Source organism: Bufo gargarizans, chromosome 1, assembly GCF_014858855.1.
Source record: "Bufo gargarizans isolate SCDJY-AF-19 chromosome 1, ASM1485885v1, whole genome shotgun sequence".
In the NCBI taxonomy this organism is placed as follows: Eukaryota; Metazoa; Chordata; class Amphibia; order Anura; family Bufonidae; genus Bufo; species Bufo gargarizans.
In genome coordinates, this window is record NC_058080.1 from 297,410,193 (window position 1) to 297,432,580 (window position 22,388).

At 44.0% G+C, this 22,388-nt stretch overlaps 1 protein-coding gene across 1 annotated transcript in view; it reads right to left on the reverse strand.

The window, feature by feature from the left end:
• The window catches only part of SLC20A2 (solute carrier family 20 member 2), a 108,657-nt gene extending 91,296 nt beyond the window's left edge, over window positions 1–17,361 (reverse strand). The window contains exon 1 of the mRNA XM_044304906.1: window positions 17,239–17,361. The gene's annotated coding sequence lies outside the window, so the exon portion shown is untranslated. The remainder of the gene's footprint in view (window positions 1–17,238) is intronic.
• Between the last annotated feature and the right edge of the window lie 5,027 nt (window positions 17,362–22,388).

Sequence of the window (22,388 nt, forward strand, 5' to 3'; positions counted from 1 at the left end):
CTGGCCAGCCAGATTTAGCAGCATCTGTTCCAGGACATGAATCAGTGGAATGACGTTCATCCCGTAGTCCTGGCGACTGACAAAGTGACTGCCTCAAAGGGCCCGAGCAAATGGCAGGTGTCATGCATGAGCTGCCCCTGGCTAACATCAAAGTTACATAGGGAAGTTCCTCTGTCCGTATCATCAAGAAATCGTTTATGGCCTTTCTCTGTTCATATAATCGGTCCAACATATGGAGGGTGGAATTCCAACGGGTGGAAACGTCGCATATCAGCCTATGTTGGGAGTGCCGTTCTGCCAATGCAAAGTGGGTGTGCTTTGCGGTGTACGAGTGGCTAAAGTGCATGCAAAATTTCCTGGCTATTTTCAGGATGTCTTGCAGATAGGGTGAAGACTTCAGAAACTGCTTTACAACCAGATTGAACACATGCACCATGCAGGGCGCATGGCTCAGCCATCCTTGACGCAGCGCTGACACCTGTTCTTGTTGTTCACATGTTCTTGTTGTCGGTCACCATGGTTCCAATTTTGAGTTGTAGAGGAGAAAGCCAGGATTCGATTTCTTAATGAAGGACGCAGAGCAGTTCCTCCACTGTGTGGCTCTGTTTGCCCAGGCAAACGAAGTGCAGAATAGCGTGACACCACCGTGCCCTGCACATGTGGTATGGTGGAGGGGCACTGTGAATTGTCCCTGTAGTGGAAGCTGAAGACATGGTGGAGGATGGGGAGGCAGACATTGTCACAGGACCAACAGCGTGAGAAAGTGGAGGCGGAAGCGGCATCACCTGGCCAAGTTGCTGGTGTGGCTGGCCTGGAACCACATTTACCCAGTGGGCTGTAAAGGACATATATTGTCCTTGACCGTAGTTACAGCTCCACACGTCGGCGCTGCTGTGCACTTTAGCAGACACCGATAGGCTCAAGGACTGTCCCACCTTCTGTTCTACATATGTGTGCAGGGCTGGTACTGCCTTTTTCACAAAGAAATGACGGCTTGGGACTCTCCACCTTGTCTTGGCACAAGCCATCAGTTCTCTAAAATGTGCAGAGTCCACCACTTGGAAAGGGAGGGACTGCAGCACCAGCAACTTGGCCAGGAGCACGTTCAGCTTCTGCGTAATTGGATGAGTGCACGCATACTGTTAAGAAAAAGGCGGTCAGTCAGCACATCCCATTGCGCAGGAGCACGTTGCTATGGCTGAGAACAACACTGTAAAACAAAACATGCAATGCAACAGCTCTCTGCAAACCAAATAAAGTGCAAAATTGCATAATAATTGCAAGTGCTATACTTATAAATTAGAGATGCTTGGCAAATCCTTTTTTTCAAAATTATTTGAGCCCGTCTGCCGCACGTCAAGGCGATCTCTGTAAGACGGGTTCCTAACACTAAATTCTACCTGTTATGTGCCATGACGGCTACCATACACATTGGGATGTGCTGACTGACCACCCTTTTCTTTGCAGTTTGTACTGGAGGTGTGGCTGACACCTTAGTCATGCACTCCTGACCAGCTCATCTGCCCCATAGGCTGATTTTAATTAGTGTGAGTATATAGCTCCCCCTCACTCACTGGAAGCCATTTGGCACCAGGAGAGATATAGTTGTGGACTCTCATTGCATTCTTTGGCGGCCATTTGGCACCAGGGGTGGTGTGGAGTGGGCCTGGCCTGCATGTTGGTACCTGCATTCCTTGGATATAATGGAGGCGATTTTGGCACCAAAAATGACAGAAATTAAAGCAGGCCCAGCATGCATGTGGAACCTACACTCCCTGAATTGTATGGTAGCCGTCAGGGCACATAACAGGTAGAATTTAGTGTTAGGAACCCGTCTTACAGAGATCGCCTTGACGTGCGGCAGACGGGCTCAAATAATTTTGTGCAAAAGGATTTGCCAAGCATCTCTAATTTATAAGTATAGCACTTGCAATTATTATGCAATTTTGTACTTTATTTGGTTTGCAGAGAGCTGTTGCATTGCATGTTTTGTTTTACATGCATACTGTTGTCTCTTGGCAATCACTTCAATGATCGATTGCTGATGGAATGACTGATGAGAAGTAGGAGGAGCAGGAGCATCAGGATCAGCAGATGATAGGAAGGACAGACAGCTCCCTTCGGCTGAGGTGGTGGAGTCTTGACTGCATGAAATTGAGTGCGTGCCACTGGGTGATGTAGCAGTTGCATCTGCTCCCATGTGACTCTCATCATCACTACATGGCCGCCTAGTGGAGGAAGCGGCGGATGTATCCTCCAGATCTTTGGATGTGCAGTAGCTGCTGACTGTCCTCTAATAGCTACTCCTTGCTGAAAAGTGGAGCTGAGCCTACGGCATATAATACTTCTTGCGCTGACGGAACAGAAAATGACAAAGGAAGGTTCAGGACAAGCGTTGTCAGAGGAACCCACCGACTCTTGGCTTAGGGTGTCTGATGTCACTTGCAATAAAGTCGAAGACCGATTCAACCATAAAAGCATCTCTGGGTTGCTTTGCAAGACACGACAGCTAGATGACACCGGGAGTTCAGGCCTCTCGCTGCGACTCCTGCTGCCACCCCCACTTCTGACAGACAGCCTGTCAGAATGCTATAGACTGCAATAGCATTCTATGTCAGCCAATCATTGACCGCAGTGATTGGCTGCAGCAGTCACATGTCCTATACATGCATGTTATATGACATGCAGATGTACGGCATGCCACCACTATAGCTAATCACTGTCCTCAGCTATAAACTGCTGAGGATAGTTATTGGTTGGCAGCCACAGTGGTCATGTGCTGTGTACCAGCACGTCACCGCCACTGCAGTTTGAAAGCATGCAGCGGCATGGGGGCTAGATCGACAGAGCAGAAAAAGAGGTGAATTTTCCAAAACGCCAATAATGCAAGTAAAACAAGTCAGTGTGGGTCTTTACAGAAGATGTGTTTGGTATTACATCTCATCCCATTCAAGTAAATGGAAATAACATAAATGAGCATTCAGAATGTTCCATAAAGATCTCAGATGGGAAAAGCATTTGCATCTCTCAAAGCTGTTTTTCAGCTTGGCCCTGTAACCACTATATAGAATATAAGAGAAACTGTCATTCATCTTATGATTTCATATATTTCAGAGGTAAATACTTAGACTAAAAAACATATATCATTAAGATACACTACATTCTAGAACAGAATAAAGGCTCAGACATTAGTGATTGTCAGCCGCACACAAGGTATAAAAATTCCCTTCCATATAGACTTCAAAGCCAGTTAAACTGGTGTATTTACTGCACAGCACAACACGATTATCGTGATTAAGAGAATAAAGATTGTAAATAAGGAATCAGATTAAAACCACACAAATAGAGTACTATAGTTTTGATATGTCTACACACTAGTGGTAAGAGAAACAATGTGGAAAGAGTACAGTGTTTGTTTTAGCTGGGTGTACGTGGTTTACATGAATGTGATTATTGTAATTATTAATCTCTGCCTTGTGACTTCTGTGATACCATGAATAGCTATAAGTTTTAACCTTAACCCCTTGTACCGCGAACCAGTTTTCACCCTCCTGCCCAGGCCATTTTTTTTTTATTTTGTTTGCAAATTTGACGTGTCACTTAATGTGGTAATAACTTTTAAACACTTTTACTTATCCAAGCCATTCTGAGACTGTGTTTTCTTGTGACACATTGTACTTCATGACAGTCATAAATTTGAGTCAATATTAGAGTTGAGCGGACACCTGGATGTTCGGGTTCGGCCGAACTTCAGAAAAAAAGTTCGAGTTCTAGACCCAAACTTGAACCCGAACCCCATTGCATGTCATTTTGAGCACTAAAATGGCTGTAAAAATGTCATGGAAAGGGCTAGAGGGCTGCAAATGGCATCAAAATATGGTTAAGAGCATGGCAAGTGCTCTGCAAACAAATGTGGATAGGGAAATGACTTTAAATAACATAAAATACATAAAAATAAAACATAATCTTGATCTAGGAGGACGAGCTCCAAATGGAGTAGGAGGTTGAGGAGGCGGTGGATGTGGCGGTGTAGGTGGAAGCGGAGGAGGAGGAGGTAGCCTGCACTGCTTTTTGGTTTTAAATTTATTTTTATTTTTTTAAATTAGGGTAGCATTGGGAAATATAACCTGTGATAACCCCCTCCAGTCGTGCTAAACACATGTTCAGACAATGCACTGGCTGCAGGGCAGGCCACCACCTCCAAGGGGTAAAGGGCAAGCTCAGGCCATGTGCCCAATTTGGAGACCCAGAAGTTGCAGGGGCTGACCCCTGTCAGTCAGTTCGTGTAGGCGTGTGCACACTTACTGCCCCACCATGTCACATGTCCCCGTGATGTTCACGATCCAATTTGATATCTGCTCTATCAATTTTAGATTGTTCTTTGATGCGCCTATCATGGTTGGCAGGGAATCAGGGTTCCACGCTGGAGAGGGAGCGTGAGAAAGAGAGACCACATCCAAGGGAGGATTCATTTTTTCAAATTTAAAATTATAGAGCGGAATTATGGGACAAATTATTAAAGCATAAAAGTGGGACAACTTTTTAAAGTTTAAGCATTGAATGAAAGAATGTGGCAGTGTGTTAATTAATGAAGAATTTATTAAATTGTATTCCCTGTCAACTATGCAGAGCAGGGGTTTCTATCCGGCAAAATTTGAAAAATGTCACCTGACAATGTAATTGACGATTTTTTTAAATTTATGTTCCTGTCACCTATGTAGAGGTGCCCCAGTGGCATCCACCATCCATTTGGATATCTGAGCCTACCATGTTGATCATGGTTATCGGTGAATCAGGGTTCCACGCCGGAGAGGGAGCGTAAGAAAAACAAAAACAAATTTAAGGGCGATACATTTCTAAAAAAAAATTGGGATCGAGCGGAAATGTGGGAAAAGCTATTGAGGCGCAAATGTAGGAAAAATTACAGAAGCCCAAATGTGGGCGAAAAGAGTAAAGTGGAAATGTGGGAAAAGGTATTGAGGCGCAAATGTAGGAAAAATTACAGAAGCCCAAATGTGGGCGAAAAGAGTAAAGTGGAAATGTGGGAAAAGGTATTGAGGCGCAAATTTGATACAACTTGTTAAAGTTTAAGCATTGAATCAAAGGAGGTGGTGCGCATCAATTAAAGAAGCATTTCAGAAATCTTATTCCCTGTCACCTATGCAGAGCAGGGGTTTATTCACGTCTAAAATTGTATAATGTCAACCAAAGAATGTAACAGAAAAATTACAGAAATGTATTAACCTGTCTACTTGGTAGAGCAGGGGCCTATGACAGAAAACTATTGTTTATTGTCACCCTAAAATGTAAAATAAAAATAATTGAAATTTATTAAGCTGTCAACTAGGTAGAGGAGTGGTACATCATTTTTTTAACTTTTTTTTTTTTTTTTACACCGTTCTTCTAGGTATAGCAGTGGTACTTCACACCCAAAAATTGTTTAATTTCAACTGAAAGTGTAACTGACAAATTTCTTTATATTTTTTTTTACCCAACTACTAGGTATAGCAGTGGTTCATCGCACCCAAAAATTGGTAAATTTCAACAGAAAATATAACTGACAATTTTTATTTATTTTTTTAACCTGTCTACTAGGTATAGCAGTGGTACTTCACACCTAAAAATTGTTGAATTTCAACTGAAAATGTAACTGACAAAGTGAAATGACATAAAATAAAATACGTACAATTAAAAATTAAATTTTTTTATTTATGAGGAGGAGTTCCATATGGAGTAGGAGTTTGAGGAGGCGGTGGATGTAGCGGTGTAGGTGGAAGCGGTGGTGGAGGAGGACGAGTTAGCCAACACAGGTTTTTGGTTTTAATTTTATTTTTTTTAAATTAGGGTACACTCCAAAAGAGTGTGAAATATCCAAAATACAAGAATGAGCAATTGCGCTGCAGTATAACAATGGCTGGTTAGTGCCGGTATACATTCTTCACAAGGTACGGACAAGTCCTGTGGGATCCATGCCTGGTTGATTTTAATGAACGTGAGCTTGTCCACGCAGCTGCGCTTGTCTGTGATGACGCCCCCTGCTGTGCTAAACACATGTTCAGATAATACACATTTTGGCCATGCTAACCCTGCCTTCTGAGATGCTGGCGGTGCCCCAGCTGCTTTGGCGACCTCTTCCTCCTCCTCTGCCTTAGCCTTGTGCTTCCACTGTGCCCCCGCTGTCAGGTGGGAATGCCATCAGCAGCGCGTCTACCAGCATGCGCTTGTACTTGCGCATCTTGCGATCACGCTCCAGTGACGGAATTAAGGACAGTACGTTGTCATTGTAACGGGGATCCAGTAGCTTGGCCACCCAGTAATCAGCACAAGTTAAAATATGGGCAACTCGGCGGTCGTTGCGTAGACACTGCAGCATGTAATCGCTCATGTGTGCCAGGCTGCCCAGAGGCAACGAAAAGCTGTCCTCTGTGGGAGGTGTATCATCTGTGTCCTCTGTATCCCCCCCAGCCACACACCAGTGATGGCCATGAGCTGGTCTGGGTGCCACCCTGCTGTGAACATGGTTCCTCCTCCTCGTCATCCTCCAAAACTGTGCCCTGACTGGAAAATTGTGTACCTGGCGTTTGTGGGTGAAGGAACCCACCCTCGGAGCCACTTGGGAATGACTGTCCGGAAACCCTACGAAATTATTCCTCCTCCTGTGCCACATCCTCTTCCATCATCGCCAGCAGCGTTTTTTCAAGGAGGCATAGAAGTGGGATAGTTACGCTGAGAACAGCGTTATCGGCACTGGCCATGTTGGTGGAGTACTCGAAACAGCGCAACACGGAACACAGGTCTCGCATGGAGGCCCAGTCATTGGTGGTGAAGTGGTGCTGTTTCGCAGAGCGACTCAACCATGCGTGCTGCAGCTGACACTCCACTATCGCCTGCTGCTGCTCGCACAGTCTGGCCAGCATGTGCAAGGTGGAGTTCCACCTTGTGGGCACGTCGCATATGAGGTGGTGAGCTGGAAGGCCGAAGTTACGCTACAGCGCTGACAGATGAGCAGCAGAAGGGTGAGAACGCAGAAAGCGCGCACAGACGGCCCGCACTTTATGCAGCAGCTCTGACATATCGGGGTAATTTTTAAGGAATCTCTACACCACCAAATTCAGCACATACGCCAGGCAAGGTATGTGTGTCAAACCGGCTAGTCCCAGAGCCGCTTCGAGATTTTGCCCATTATTGGACACTACCAGGCCGGGCTTGAGGCTGACTGGCACAAACCACTCATCGGTCTGTTGTTCAAGGCCCATCCACAGCTCCCGCACGGTGTGGGGTTTGTTCCCCAAACAGATAAGTTTTAAAACTGCCTGCTGTAGTTTACCCCTGGCTGTGCTGAAGTCGGTGGTGAAGGTTTTTACGCTGACCGGATGAGGAGCTGGTAGAGGATGAGGAAGCAGAGTAGGAGGAGGAAGCAACAGGAGGCAAACTGAAGCACCCTGCAATCCTCAGTGGTGGAAGGACATGCGCCAAACTGCTATCCACCTCAGGCCCAGCCGCTACTTCATTTACCCAGTGTGCTGTTATGGAGTTATAACGTCCATGACCATGCTTACTGGTCCACGTATCCATAGTGAGGTGCACCTTGCCACAGATGGCGTTGCGCATTGCACACCTGATTTTGTTCCCTACTTGGTTCTGCAGGGAAGGGATGGCTCACCTGGAAAAGTAGTGGCAGCTGGGCACGACGTACTGTGGGACAGCCACCGCCATAAGGCCTTTGAAACTATCCGTCTCCACCAGATGGAATGACAGCATTTCAAAGGCCAATAATTTAGAAATGCTTGCATTCAGGGCTAGTGATCGCGGGTGGGTAGGGGGGTACTTCCTCTTCCTTTCCAGCGTTTGGGAGATGGAGAGCTGAACGCTTTCGTGGGACATTGTGAAGATGCTTGGTGACCCAGGTGGTGGTGTTGCTGGAAGATCCTCTGTTTGTGGGGTGGCAGGTGGCACTGTCACTCCAGAGGTGGATAAAGAGGCCGAGACTGCAGCAGAAGAGGAAGCAGGAGGAGCCAGAGACCTTTCTTGGTTTTTGAGGCGTCTACTCCACTGCAGCTCGTGCTGTGCACTTAAATGCCTGGTCATGCAGGTTGTGCTCAGGTTGAGAACGTTTATGCCTCGCTTCAGGCTCTGATTGCACAGCGTGCAAACCACTCATATCTTGTCGTCAGCACATTGTCTGAAGAACTGCCATGCCAGGGAACTCCTTGGAGCTGGCTTTGGTGTGCTCGATTCCTTGCTGCGGTGGGCAGTAGCAGGCGTACTGTCTAGAGCATGGCCGCTCCGCTTTTGCACCCTGCTCCCTCTTCTGCTGTGCTGATGGCTCTGTGCGACCACCGCCTCTTCCTCCGAACTACATAGGTCATTCGCATGACCTTGATTCCATGTGGGGTCGAGGACCTCATATTCCTCCACATCATCTTCCACCCAGTCTTCACCCCTGCCCTCCTTGTTGGTCTGCACACTTTTGGAAGCCCCAGCAGTTAGCACCTGTGTTTCGTCATCATCCGAGACGTGCTGCGATGGTCCTCCCATGTACTCATCTTGAAAGATAAGTGGTTGGGCTTCGGTGCACTCAATCTCTTCCACTTCTGGGGCATGACTAGTTGGATGGCTCTGGGAAACCCTGCTAACAGAGTCATCAAAAAGCAGAAGAGACTGCTGAATGACTTGGGGCTCAGACTGCTTGGCTGATTTGCAAGGGGGTGAGGTGAAAGACTGATGGACATTGGTTGCAGGTGTCAACTGTGGTCTTTCAGCATGAGACTGGGTGGAAGACAATGTGAAGGAACTGCAGCCACTGTCAGCAACCCAATCTACTATCGCCTATATTTGTTCAGGCTTCACCATTCGTAAAGCCGCATTAGGTCCGAACAAATACCGCTGCAGGTTCTCTCGCCTACTCGCACCTGAGGAAGGGGTTTCACTTGTGCGTGTAGCTGGCACAGATCGACCATGTCCTCTCCCTGCAACAGGAGCTCCACCAGCAGCACCACGACCTGGGCCACGTCCCTTATTTGACACTCTCCTCATATTTCTCGAATTTGCCCTCAATTGGTGTTTAATTAATAGTAGAATAGAACGACAGTATGTACAGGGTGTATCTCCCACGCCCTGAACCAGGCTAGCCCTCAATTAAAGATTTGTGCACAAAATGGCGGTAGTTAAAATACCTGAAAATAAACCCTGTATATAAAGAATGTATCTCACACGCCCTGATCCAAAATAGGTCTCAATTAAAGATTTGTGCACAAAATGGCTGTATTTCAATTAACTAAATATAACCCAATTATAGAAAGGGTGTATCTCACAATGACATCTGCAGCAAATACTGCCAAATTTTTTCTTTTTTTTTTTTTGCCCAAACGGGTGTTTGTTTAATAACTGAATATGACAGCAGTATATAACCCTGGAATTTCAACTGTCTTGATGCTGAAAGGGCGCAACAATTGTTAATTTTGCCCCAAAAACATTTTTTATTAATAAAAGAATATAACCACTGCATATACAGGGTGTATCTCACACGCAATGAACCAAACTAGGCCGCAATTAAAGATTTGTGCACTAAATGGCTGTATTTCAAATACCTGAATAGAACCCCTATATTTAAAGGGTGTATCTCACACGCCCTGACCCACGCTAGTCCGCAATTAAAGATTTGTGCACAAAATGGCGGTATTTCAAATATCTGAATATAACCCAAATATATAAGGGGTGTATCTCACAATGACATATGCAGCAAAGGCTGCCAAATAAACTTTTTTTGCCCTAACGGGTGTTTGTTTAATAACTGAATATGACAGCAGTATATAACCCCCTGAATTTCACACGTGCTGATGCTGCAAGGGCTGTAAAATGGTATATTTTGGCCAAAAAGTGTTTTTTTTAAACCCAGAAAATTAGGGCTGTATTTCTAGCTTAAATTGCACACTGACTAATCCAGATGTATATTACCAAAAATGTGTTTTCTTTAATAACAGAATATGAAAGTTGTATATAACATTGGAATTTCACACGTCCAGATGCAGCTAGGGATGTAAACTTGTGTATTTTGCACAAAAAGGGTGTTTTAAAAAACCCAGAAAATGATGCCTGTATTTCTAGCTAAAATTGCACACTGACTAATCCTGCAAATGCACCAGATGTTGTATATTGCCAAAAAAGGGTGATTTTTTTTTTTACAACCAGATTATTAGTGCAGTTTTTCAAGCTTGGATTAGAATGTCACAAAAGCTCAGATGCAGTGCTGGTGCACTGAGCTTGCATAAAATGGCCGCTGCCGCCCACCTAACTAACAGACGGATAAAAGTTCAATAGGCTCAGGGCAGGGTAAAAAGATTGTGCCCTGCACCCACACAACTAATTGTATGTAGATCGCTGAGTTAGATTCTCTCTTATTCTCTCCCTGAAATCACCAGTCCAGCAGCATCCTCTCCCTAAACTTGTAACAGCAGATTGACGTGCAGCGCTACGTGACTCAAGCTTATATAGAGCCTGGGTCACATGCTGCACTGGCCAATCACAGCCATGCCATTAGTGATGGCTTCTAAGGTCACACAGTTAAACGCTTGTTGATTGGCTGCTCTGCAGCCTTTCAAAGAGCGCTAAGAAATCTCCGAACAACGAACCCAAACTTTTACTGAAATGTTCGGGTCCGGGGTCCAAAAATCCTTTACAGTTTGGGTTCGCTCAACCCTAGTCAATATATTTCATCTTTATTTATGAAAAAAACCAAATTTACCCCAAATTTGGAAAAAATTGCAATTTTCTAAATTTCTATTTCTCTGCTTTTAAAACAGAAATTGATACCTCATAAAATATTTATTACTTAACAATCCCCATATGCCTACTTTATGTTGGCATCATTTTGTAAATGTAATTTATTAATTTTTTTAAACGTTAGAAGGCTTAGAATTTTTGAAGCAATTCTTACAATTTTTAAGAAAATTTCTAAAACCCACTCTTTAAGGACCAGTTCAGTTCTGAAGTCACTTTGTGGGGCTTACATAGTAGAAACCACCCATTAATTATCCTATTTTAGAAACTACACCCCTCAAGTTATTCACAACAGATTTTTATGAACTTTGTGAACCCTTTAGGGTTAAATTAAGATAAAATTTTGAAATTTCACTTTTTTGGCAGAGTTTTCATTTTGATCATGTTTTCCCTGTAACACATCAAGGTAGAGTTGTTGCGATACCAAATTTTTTATTCTATTTCGATACCATAAAAAAGTATTGCGATACTTGATACCAATTCAATACCACACGAAAAAATAAACAAAAAAAGCCACGTACATTCCGCATTTAAAAAAATCGTGCAGTTTTATTTTTTTTTTTCTGTTCCGGCGTTCACCGCATAGATTTTTTAAAATATTTTAATAGTTTGGACTTTTCTGACGTGGCGATATGTTTATTTATTTATTGTTTATATATTTAATATGTGAAATTGGGAATGGGGGTGATTTATACTTAACATATTCCCCCCCCCCCCCCTTAGGAGCTATAACCTGGGATCTTTTAATCCCTTGTCCTATTCACCCTTATAGAGCTCTTTTAGGGTGAATAGGATCTTACACTCTCCCTGCTGCCCTGTGCATAGTGCACACACCCGACTATGGCAGCCAAGGCTTCAGTAGCGTCCTGGCTGCCATGGTAACCTATCGGAGCCCAAGGATTACACTGCTGGGGCTCCGATCAGAAGCTGCCACTGCCACTAATGAAGAGGAGGGGAGGGGACCCTGTGGCCACTGCCACCAATGAAAAGGGGAGGGGACCCTGTCACCAATGATTTTAATACTGGGGGGTTGAGAGGGGTGGGCGCACTGTGCCACCAATGATTTTAATGGGGTGGTGGGGGGAGCACTGCGCCACCAATGATAATTAACCCTTAATGCAGGAGGCGGATACTGGCAGCAGATTAGCGGCAGTTAACCCCTCAGGTGCCGCACCTGAGGGTTTAACTGCTCCTGATTGCAGCTCCCTGTCAGAGGCACGGTGCCGGCTATGCGATTCTGCTGCCGGCACCTGCCTCCTGTATTATGTGTTAAAGTTGACCTTATATGGTTCTAGACTTTAAGTAGCAGGCCACACAGAGCAGCACCCAGAGATGTCCCAGCACTTACTATTATTCCTGGGCGCCACTCAGTTTGCCCGCTGTGCCCCATTACTGTCTCCTGCTCCATATGCTAATTACTATCGGAGCAATGGGGAGAAGACATCAGCTTCTTTAGTAGGCGTTCCTTCTCCCTGGCTGTAGCGCTGTCCAATCGCAGCGCAGGGAGAAGGAACGCCCACTAGAATAACTGGGACATCTCTGGGCGCCGCTCTGTGTAGCCTGCTACTTAAAGTCTGGACCCAGGAAAAGTACTATCTTTGGTGGCGCAGTGTGCCCGCCCCTCCTCTGCCCCTCTGTGCTCTCATTGGTGGCAGCGGCAAAAGCGGCACAGGGGGGAGGGAGAGACTGCTTCCTTCTCCCCTGTGCTGCTGAGAAAACATGAGCGCGCTGACAGCAGCACGCTCATGTTCTGTAATACTAGTCTGCGCAGTAGCACAGCCCAGTATTGAAAAAATTGAAATCTCGGTATCGCATTGATACCGGGACAAAAGTATAGATTGGGTATTGAAATTTCGATACCTGCAACAACCCTACATCAAAGGTTAACACCCAAACAAAACTTGATATCTATTACCATGATTCTGCATTTTTCAGAAACACCCCACATGTGGTGGTAAACTGCTGTATGGGCACACAGGAGGGCACAGAAGAAAAGGAGAACTGTATGGTTTTTGGAAGGCAGATTTTGCTGGACTGATTTTTAGACACCATGTCCCATTTGAAGCCAACCCAATGCACCCTACAGTAGAAACTCCCAAAAAGTGACCCCATTTTGGAAACTATGGAGTAAGGTGACAGTTTTATTTGTATTATTTTGGGGTACATATGATTTTTGATCACTCTGGATTATATTTTTTTATGAGGCAAGGTAACCAAAAAATGGCTGTTCTGGCACAGTTTTCATTTTTTGTTTATCTTACAATATTCATCTTACAGGTTAGATCATGTGATATTTTTATAGAGTAGGCTGTTACGGACACGATGTTTTCAAATACATTACTTTGTTTCCGTTTTACATAATAAAGCATTTTTCAAAATAATTGTTTTTGTGTCTCCATTTTCTGAACGATCGTCTTGTGCAGGGGCTCATTTTTTGCAGTTGAGGAGATGAAGAGTTTACGTTTTTATTGGTACCATTTTTGAGTACATATGATTTTTTGATCATTCATTATTACAATTTATGGGGCAAGGTGACCAAAAAAATTGCTTTTTTTGGCACAGTTTTTTGGGGTCCTCAACTTTTTGGGGTCTGATCCCCTCTGCAATGTGTTACATCGTATTGTAACGCATTTCTTGTTAGTGTATTACACCTAGTAGGTGGAATCTGATTGGTTGCAGAACAACTGCATGTAATCTGTACTGTGTGCAGGTACTCTAAACCTGATTGCTCCATGTAGGATATTATACGTTAGGGGAAATTTAGATTTTGTAGGTAGTGTTGATCAAGCACCAAAGTGCTTGGGTGCTCGAGTAGAACACCTCGGGATGCTCGGTAGATGGAAGTCAATGGGAGAACCTGAGCATTAAACCAGGCACCCCCTGCTCTGAAGAGGGGAGGGCGTCTGGTTCACATGAAAAGGTAAGAAATTGATGAAAACATCACTGAAATGGTTCGGGGACAGCATGGGGAGGATGTATGGATGAATCTTGGACTCCCAGGTCGCTGCTGGGAACGATGTTGTCCGAGTAGTATGCCAATTTTACAGACTGACAATAATAACACAAAACCGAAGATGAAATCGATTTTAGAGAAAAAATTGTTAGGAAACATTCTTTCCTGTATATTTACTTGTATATAAAGTGCTAGTGCTGTAAAAAATTACAAGGAAGAGGCACTCCAATACAACCTGTATATCACATAATGGAGGGCCTCATTCACATTGTGGTACAATTGTTTAGGTAGTGGGACTCCTACACTCATAAAGCCTATGCACTAAGTGAAAGGGCTGCCAAAAATTGCAAGGAACCAACACTCCAATACACCCTTTATTACACATAAAAGAGGACATCATACACACCCTTAAAAAATTATGATTTTTGGAGCAACTTTTTGGTATTTTGCTAGTCCTTTCCACCACAGGAATGAGACATGAGAAGTTCTCTTTGTAGCCAGGGTTGAGAAGGGTGAACAACCAGTAATCGTTGGTCAAAATGTGTATAATGCGAGGGTAGCGGGAAAGGCTGCATAACATAAAGTCTGCCATGTGTGCCAGAGTCCCAACAGACAAGACTTTGCTGTCCACATCAGGAGGATGACTCTCAATCTCCTCATCCTCTTCGGCTCATCCACCACAACAGATGGAATAAACCTGCTGTGGGTGCTACCCCCGTAGCGGAGGCAACCATCTCCTGCTCCTCCTCATCATCTAATTCGCTCTGAGAAGATGAACGGAGGGTGGTATGACTATCACCCTGTGTACTGTCTTCCCCCATTTCCAACTCTTCCACATTTAAAGCGTTCTCCTTCATTGTGAGCAGCGAGCATTTCAGTAGACACAGAAGTGGGTTACGCTGATAATAGCGGCATTGCCACTCACCATCTGTGTTGATTCCTCACAGTTGTGTAAAACCTCACAGAGGTCAGTACACTCGTCGCTTGTGAAGAGTGGAAGCTGACTGGAAAGGCGTTGACCATGTTGCAGCTGGTATTTCACTAATGCCCTCTGCTGCTCACAAAGCCTGGCCAACATGTGGAACGCAGAGTTCCAGTGCGTGCTCACATCGCAGAACAGTCGGTGATCTGGCCATTGCAAGCGCTGCTGCAGCATTGCCAGACCGGCGGCAGCGCTTGCAATGACGCTTTCCGGCCAGCCAATCACTGTAATGCCAGTAACCAACATTGCTATGGCATTACAGTGAGTTGCAGTACTTACCTGCACGTTTATTGGCTGCGTAGCAGGCAAAAAGCAAGCGGGGAGGAGACTCGAGCAGATGCTCGCGATGCTCGAGCCGATTCAGTGTTCGACCGAGCATGCTCGATCATTACTATTGGTAGGCAATTTATAGTCTATATACATATATCACGAAAGGTGCCTAAAGGGCTTCTGTCACCCCACTAAAGTCATATAATTTTTTTTGGGCTACTTAAATTCCTTATACTGCAATATATCAATATATAATGCTCTTACTCATTTTGGTTCAGCAGTTTCTTCAAAAAACTGACTTTTATAATATGTAAATGAGCTCTCTACCAGCAAGTAGGGCGGCTACTTGCTGGTAGCAGCCGCATCCTCCTTTCATAAAGACGCCCCCTCCTCATGTTGATTGACAGGGCCAGCGAACGCGCTCGTCCTCTGGCTGGCCCTGTTTGCGTTCAAAATCTGGCAACTGCGCCGTACCTGTCTTCAGTCTGTGCAGGCACACTGAGAGGAGGACGCTCGCTCGGCCGCTCCATCCTCAATGCGCCTGCGCCGATGACGTCACATCTACACCCGGCACTGGCGCACTGAGGAAGGAGCGGCCGAGCGAGCGTCCTCCTCTCAGTGCGCCTGCGCCGACTGAAGACAGGTATGGCGCAGGCGCCAAATTTTGAACGCAGACAGGGCCAGCCAGAGGACGAGCGCGTTCGCTGGCCCTGTCAATCAACATGAGAAGGAGGATGCGGCTGCTACCAGCAAGTAGCCGCCCTACTTGCTGGTAGAGAGCTCATTTACATATTATAAAAGTCAGTTTTTTTAAGAAACTGCTGAACCAAAATGAGTAAGAGCATTATATATTGATATATCGCAGTATAAGGAATTTAAGTAGCCCAAAAAATATATATATTACTTTAGTGGGGTGACAGAAGCTCTTTAAAATGCTAAAAGGGGCGTATATCCACAGTTATTTATGAGACAGATGTTTGACTGAGTCAAATTGGGGTGTGAGAATCCAGTAAGTTACTAGTGATTAGCGGCAGGGGCAATATTATATTCTTGATTGCAAAAGTCACATATGCTACATTTTTCTAGCTGGTATAAGTTTTCAGAACATTAGAATATCTTTATATGCAAATAGAGGGCTCCAATATATTTGCGCTTGCGAATTTTCGGCAATTAATGATGCTCATATTTTTTCACGATACGTGCAACTTGTGACATCACAGCACTATGCCTGTAGCATGTATGTATGGACAGTCTAATGTAATACAACAGAGCACAGCAATGACACTGCTGTCTCTTTCATAACTGCATCAAACTTTAGAAAATAGCTGCTGGGGAGGTTCTTATATAGTAAGGGGTAGGCAACTTTTCTATTGGTTACTATGGATGTTGCTAAGCTGTGACAAAGCCTTCTCATTGGCCCACAAGCACGAAGAAGGGAGGGATGATCACCTGATGTGTACTGTGTTAAAAAAGAAATTGATTTTACAAATATATATAGCGCCATATTCTAAATATTTGCAAATTCTTGAAGTGCCGATATTCACGATTAAAGTTCGCTATTCAAATATTCGCGCTCAACACTATAAGTTACCATATATTTGCTTAAATTCAGAGTTCAGTTCCTAGTTTTGTTAGAGCAGCCGACATGAAAGGGCTTTGAAAAGTTAGTTTGGGTTAACATGCATAATGCATATTTGGTCTAGCTACTAAAGCAGCAGAAATATTCCAGCATGCACTACATATGACCTTACAAAAGTCCTGTTAGCAAGCCGTGTGTTCAGAGGTACTGTTCAGTTCCCCAAAAATGTTTTTATTGTCTTTTGGTATTTAATATAGCAGTGCATGCATGTTCATGACTGCAGTTTTTATAAGCAGGTTATATGCCAATGCAAATATTTATTTCCTGCTATAAAGATAACGATTGCTGGATACATATGTAAAGGCTGAGAAGAAGATAATCTAAGCAAAGACTGAAACTATGACAAGCTTTCTCATTCCGATACACCCTGCTCTTTTGTACAGGGATACAACAATGCATTGCCATGGCCTGGTTATAATTAAACAGAAAGACATAAACATTACATAACACAAAAAGCTATGTAGCCAGAAAAGTTTTGGGATGCAAAAGGTACTGTGATTCAGTTTGACCCTGAAACAGTTGACATCTTTGTTTTAGGGTATCTAAAGTCCACAATTATCAGCACCCCAAGATGTATCGTGCATCAGCTGAATACACAAAAGTAGATATGATTACCTGTATGACACTTAAACGAAGGACTGCTGATGGGACGGCTGCAAAGTCACACACTGGTTTATTCCGGTTGCACTTCTATGGCAGCTGTTATAATTCCATGCTGAGGCATCCCAGAAGAGCACCATAAATAACATAATCGTATGGGGGTGGGAGCTGTAGGCAGATCATTTTGACGGTTACTCTCTCCTAGGGAAAGAAAAAAAACCTTCTCTACACCCTCTGCCTGTCAATCAAAGACATAACAGCTTCTAGAAGCAGTACAACACCGCAATGGTATACGTAGTAGGTTACAAGACTGCAGGACTGCGAAGGTAACAGGGCAGTGATTTGTAACCAAGTATACCCTATTGCTGCCGCACTGACTTCTGCTGGATGTTTCCCAGTTTCTGCAAAACTGCCCTGACAAGTGATCATGAGCAAAACAGCTCATCTGTTGAATTTGGCTTAGCAAATGGCAGTTTACATTAGTATAGTAAAAACTGTTTTGCTTTCTTTTTCTTTTTGAAGGGAATATATCGTGAGAAAATGACCTATTTAAAAAAATATTTAAAATATATTTTTTGCGTCTTGGTGGCGTCTTTCATGTGAATATCCATATGAAAAAGTAAACAGACATAATAAGCTCACAATCCTTGTTTTTCCAGCTTTGGTGTGTAGCCTGGGACAGAGTCAGCAGAAGACAGGGAATTTAGAGAGGGTTTATATTGAGGGTGTGTCCTTGGCATAAGCCATCAAAATACTATCGGCAGCTATTTTTTTGCAGCCTTGGTGCTGGAACTCAGCAGTTCCTTCCGCTGTGTACTCCAGCACTATTCCCATTCACTTCAGTGGAAGCAGTGCTGCAGTAACCAGCTGTGGAGCTGTGTAGTTCCAATGCCAGAGCTACCGAATAACAGATGATTGGTAGGGGGCGCCAAGATTTGGACCTGTGGCAATCAATTATTGATAAGCCAAATATCCTAGGGATAGGCAATCGGATATCCTGTGGATAGGCCATTAATATAAAAGTCCTGGATAACCCTATTGGCAATTGTATTGTTGGAACCCTAGGTAAAGGCTGTATTACACACAGGGCCGGTGCAAGGATTTTTGCCAACACAAGCAAAGCTACATTTTGGCGCCCCCCCCCCCCCCTTGCAGCTCACCTGGCCCTGGTCCTGTCTGCAGCAGCTGGCTTCTCCTCTGTGTGGTCCTGGTATCTTCTCTCTGCTTCAGACAATCGCTGGTTTGAGGACTGAAATGTTTTGCCCTATAAGACCTAGGTTTTATATTTTCCATTACACCTCAGGTCAGACCAGCAATCAGACCCCCAATGTTAATCAGATCTCATCTCACAGCCCCAATCAGACCCCCAATCTTAATCAGACCCCCATGTCAGACATCAGCCCCCAATGTCAGCCATTAGCCCCCATCCATCATGCCCCCATGTAAGCCATCATGCCCCCATGTAAGCCATCATGCCCCCATGTCAGCCATCAGCCCCCCATGTCAGCCATCAGCCCCCCATGTCAGCCATCAGCCCCCCATGTCACATTTCTCCCCCTCCATGTCAAATCACCCCCTATGTCACATCAGCCCTCCATGTCACATTTTTCCGCCCTCCCCCAGTGTGCGCCCTAAGGCAGCCGCTTGGTCTGCCTTATGGTAGCACCGGCCCTGATTACACAGCCCGATTCTGCAGATGATTGTCGGGAAGGAAGCATTCCTTCCTTGCAATTACCTGCTTTCTAGCGGAGATGACCACTGCTATTACATGCAGCGATCGCCTCTACAGTAGGGGGAGGAGCGATCGTTATACCATCGCTCGTTCCCATGCTGTCTAGTTGTTTGCTGGTGGCAGATCGTGCTGTGTAATCATGGTCTGCTTATAAATCACAATTGCTCCTTCATCGGGCAATCGGCAGCAGTAATACAACGAGTATTCCTCCCAGGCGTCTGGTAGTATCCTATTACCGGCTCAGTATGCATGTGTATGAGGGAGTTAGAAGTAATAGCTGTCTGCTGAAGCAGTGTTTGTCCAATAGCAATATTTAATGTCCATCTGTGACATTTTTCTGTCAATTGAGTCCCATTAATTGCAAATGCCATAAAGCATGCACACCCTGCTGCTCTGATGATAGAGGAAGAAAGTGTGTATTTCTGAGATGGCAGCCCCAATGGAAGTTTTCAAAAATAAATGATTGAAACATCTACACATTATTCCTCTTCTACAGACGTACACCTCATTAATGAAACTAACGTTAGGGCGAGTTCACATCAACGTTATTTTTCCGTTCTTCTGATCTATCAGAAGAACATAAAAATAAAGGAAAAATTGATTCTGTAAAAAAAAATTATCCTGTGCATCAGTTATGGACATTTGGCAACAGTTTAAACCACTTACACCTGAGATCCGTATTTTTTGCATGCAGGACTTTTTTTTTTCTTCGTCTAAAATAACTGATCTCAGACGGAAATGTGTCAAACGGATGCCAAATCTGCATAACTGATACACAGGACCAATTTTTTTTCTGTTCTTCTGACAGATCAGAAGAACGGAAAAATAACAGTGGTGTGAACTCTCCCTTAAATGCATGAGACATTTCTTTTAACTGCCTAAAGGAATATAGCTTATGGGTCAGAGATGCAAGCCAAAAATTTTTGAAGGAGCATACTAAGGCGAAAATTAATATCTATTTTGGAGGCTTTGGTAGAAGCCATTGTCTTTGACAAGAAAAAAAATGCTTCATGGCACTCAATGCAACAAGTTACCACCTTTGTCCGTTAGAGACAGATATTAGCAGCATATGTTTTATATCTACTTTCCCACTGGCGTTTCTGGGTCCGCTTATGAGATCCGTTTCAGGGCTCTCACAAACGGCCCAAAATGGATCAGTTCAGCCCCAATGCATTCTGAATGGATAAGGATCCATTCAGAATGCATCAGTTTGGCTGCGTTTGGTCTCCGTTGCGTTTTTTAGACTGTCACTAAAATGCAGCTTGCAGAATTTTGGTGACCGTCTGAGTATGCGGAGCCAAACGGATCCGTCCTGACTTACAATATGAGTCAATGGTGACAGATCCGTTTTTCACTGACACAATATGGTGCAATTGTAAACTGATACTTAAGCTGAGCAATTGAATGTTTCTCAGTATGAAAGTGGTGTGGAATTGGCAATAAAATATTCTTCTTACGTATAGTATATACAGTACGTAAGAAGAATATGTTATTGCCGATTCCACACCACTTTTATACTGAGAAGCATTCAATTGCTCAGCTTAAGTATCAGGTAATACAAACCGGATTCCAAAAAAGTTGGGACACTATACAAATCGTGAATAAAAACTGAATGCAATGATGTGGAGGTGCCAACTTCTAATATTATATTCAGAATAGAACATAAATCACGGAACAAAAGTTTAAACTGAGAAAATGTACCATTTTAAGGGAAAAATATGTTGAATCAGAATTTCATGGTGTCAACAAATCCCCAAAAAGTTGGGACAAGGCCATTTTCACCACTGTGTGGCATCTCCCCTTCTTCTTACAACACTCAACAGACGTCTGGGGACCGAGGAGACCAGTTTCTCAAGTTTAGAAATAGGAATGCTCTCTAATTCTTGTCTAATACAGGCCTCTAACTGGTCAATCGTCTTGGGCCTTCTTTGTTGCACCTTCCTCTTTATGATGCGCCAAATGTTCTCTATAGGTGAAAGATCTGGACTGCAGACTGGCCATTTCAGTACCCGGCTCCTTCTCCTACGCAGCCATGATGTTGTGATTGATGCAGAATGTGGTCTGGCATTATCTTGTTGAAAAATGCAGGGTCTTCCCTGAAAGAGATGACGTCTGGATGGGAGCATATGTTGTTCTAGAACCTGAATATATTTTTCTGCATTGATGGTGCCTTTCCAGACATGCAAGCTGCCCATGCCACACGCACTCATACAACCCCATACCATCAGAGATGCAGGCTTCTGACCTGAGCGTTGATAACAACTTGGGTTGTCCTTGTCCTCTTTGGTCCGGATGACATGGCGTCCCAGATTTCCAAAAAGAACTTCGAATTGTGACTCGTCTGACCACAGAACAGTCTTCCATTTTGCCACACTCCATTTTAAATGATCCCTGGCCCAGTGAAAACGCCTGAGCTTGTGGATCTTGCTTAGAAATGGCTTCTTCTTTGCACTGTAGAGTTTCAGCTGGCAACGGCGGATGGCACGGTGGATTGTGTTCACTGACAATGGTTTCTGGAAGTATTCCTGAGCCCATTCTGTGATTTCCTTTACAGTAACATTCCAGTTTGTGGTGCAGTGTCGTTTAAGGGCACGGAGATCACGGGCATCCAGTATGGTTTTACGACCTTGACCCTTACGCACAGAGATTGTTCCAGATTCTCTGAATCTTCAGATGATGTTATGCACAGTTGATGATGATAGATGCAAAGTCTTTGCAATTTTTCGCTGGGTAACACCTTTCTGATATTGCTCCACTATCTTTCTGAGCAACATTGTGGGAATTGATGATCCTCTACCCATCTTGGCTTCTGAGAGACACTGCCACTCTGAGAAGCTCTTTTTATACCCAATCATGTTGCCAATTGACCTAATTAGTGTTAATTGGTCTTCCAGCTCTTCGTTATGCTCAAATTTACTTTTTCCAGCCTCTTATTGCTACTTGTCCCAACTTTTTGGGGGATTTGTTGACACCGTGAAAATTTGAATCAACATATTTTTCCTTTAAAATGATACATTTACTCAGATTAAACGTTTGATCTGTCATCTACGTTCTATTACAAATAAAATATTGACATTTGCCATCTCCACATCATTGCATTCAGTTTTTATTCACAATTTGTTTAGTGTCCCAACTTTTTGGGAATCCGGTTTGTAGAATGGGTACATCAACCAAGAAGCCGGGGTGATCTAAAAAAGTTGCTGCTCAAGCGAGAGGCCTTCTAGATTCACACCTTGGATACTTTGTATCCAAGAGGTCTGAACAAGGACTACGAGGTTACCGTATGTCATTTTAATATGTTTTTGATCTGGATGCATTTTCTTTTAGACCACGGTACCAAGAACCTGATATGGGAGAATCCTATTTTCCTTCGGATGGACTGGGTCATAGTAGGATAAATGCATCCATTGATATATTTAAAGGATTACATGTG